Source organism: Bos indicus x Bos taurus, chromosome 2, assembly GCF_003369695.1.
Source record: "Bos indicus x Bos taurus breed Angus x Brahman F1 hybrid chromosome 2, Bos_hybrid_MaternalHap_v2.0, whole genome shotgun sequence".
Classification (NCBI taxonomy): domain Eukaryota; kingdom Metazoa; phylum Chordata; class Mammalia; order Artiodactyla; family Bovidae; genus Bos; species Bos indicus x Bos taurus.
In genome coordinates, this window is record NC_040077.1 from 96,265,636 (window position 1) to 96,267,886 (window position 2,251).

The window sequence follows — 2,251 nt, forward strand, 5'->3', positions numbered from 1 at the left end:
AAAAAGTTGGCTTAAAGCTCAACATTCAGAAAATGAAAATCATGGCATCTGGTCCCATCACTTCATGGGAAATAGATGGGGAAACAGTGGAAACAGTGTCAGACTTTATTTTTTTTGGCTCCAAAATCACTGCAGATGGTGATTGCAGCCATGAAATTAAAAGACACTTACTCCTTGGAAGGAAAGTTATGACCAACCTATCTAGGTTCAAAAGCATATTCAAAAGCCTATTCAAAATATTCAAAATATTCATATTCTAGCATATTCAAAAGCAGAGACATTCCTTTGCCAACAAAGGTCCATCTAGTCAAGGCTATGGTTTTTCCAGTGCTCATGTATGGATGTGAGAGTTGGACTGTGAAGAAGGCTGAGTGCCGAAGAATTGATGCCTTTGAACTGTGGTGTTGGAGAAGACTCTTGAGAGTCCCTTGGACTGCAAGGAGATCCAGCCAGTCCATTCTGAAGGAGATTAGCCCTGGGATTTCTTTGGAAGGAATGATGCTAAAGCTGAAACTCCAGTACTTTGGCCACCTCATGCAAAGAGTTGACTCATTGGAAAAGACTCTGATGCTGGGAGGGATTGGGGGCAAGAGGAGAAGGGGACGACAGAGGATGAGATGGCTGATGGCATCACCGACTCGATGGACGTGAGTTTGGGTGAACTCCGGGAGTTGGTGATGGACAGGGAGGCCTGGCGTGCTGCAATTCATGGGGTCACAGAGAGTCGGACACGACTGAGCGACTAAACTGAACTGAACTGATTTGATTTACAGTGTTGTGTTAGTTTGTGGTGTACAGAAAATGATTCTATTATACATATATATATCCTTTTTCATATTTTTTCCATACGGTTTATAATAAAATACTGAATATGACTTCCCCTGTGCTGTACAGCAGGACCATATTGTTTATCTGTTTTATATACAGTAGTGCATATCTCCTAATTCCAAACTCGTAATTTATCACTCCCCCATCCCCCTTTCTCTTTGATAACTGTAAGTTTGTTTTCTATTTCTGTGCGTCTGTTTCTGTTAAAAGTTACCATTCTTAAAATGAGCTTTTAACAGCACGCAAAGCATGAATTGCCTTGGTTGTCTTAATCTTTGTCTTGCTTTATGACAAATATTTCAGATATTGAATATTCTTTCATTCTGATATCTATTTTTTTAATTAATCATTTTATTTGCCTGTGTGGAGTCCCAGTTGTGGCACGTGGAATCTACTTCCCTGATGAGGGATCAAACCCTGGCCCCCTGCATTGGGAGTGCAGTCTTAGCCACTAGATCATCCGGGAAGGCCTTGTTCTTTACTTTTGTGTTGATAGTTTAGTTGTTGAGAGTATGTCTAGAAGTGTCAAGCTGATGTTAAGATACATGTAGTTTATTATAAATTCATTCCATTTCTAAAATTAATTTTTATTGGAGTATAGTTGCTTTTCAATGTTGTGGTATTTTCTACTGTATCCTTTTTAAAAATGATTAAAATATTGTATTTATCTGATTTTTATTTCATTCTTAAAGTTTATATTATTTTTGCTAATTCAGATTGTAGACCACTTTCAGATTTCACAGTGGAGAGTCCACAAAAACATTTACTCTTCTTCACATTTCTTCTGATAAGGCATATTTTCCTTCATAAGAATCTTTCCAATAATAATTTTGCTAAGTGATTTTGTTCTTGTTTGTCAAAGCAAAGAAGCTGTCCACATCATATAAACTACTAACATTGCTTAAATGTTTAATAAGGGATATTAGATCTTCTTTCCTATGTTAAGCAATTTGATTCTAATTTTTTTTTAAAGCAGAATTCTGTTTTTGCTTAGAAGAATTGCATGATGGTTACTTACTTTTTCAACTGCTAATCAAGCCGGTTTCAAGCAATTTAATATTCCTCTCACAATTTTGTAATACTCGTCTTTGAAAACAAGTGTCCCAACTTCAGTGGGCATAAAATCATTTTTCTCATTTGGGGGTCTTTAAAAATCTCTCAATTATTATTTTTTCTATGTGCTTCAAGGTGCTTTGCATTCAAAAAACCTATAAGTGTTTTTCCCCCATTCTTGTTGCAAAAGAGAATTTTTCACTGGAGAAGATGTGAACAGTATTATAATTTTTCTGATTCTAAAACCTGTCAGGAGGACATCATTTTGCAGATCGTACTGGTTAGCCCCAGCCACATGGTCTGGATCCGAGCTCATCGCTTTCACTTTTCTCATGTTCAGGATCTGCACTGTGTATGCTTCCTCTGCCAG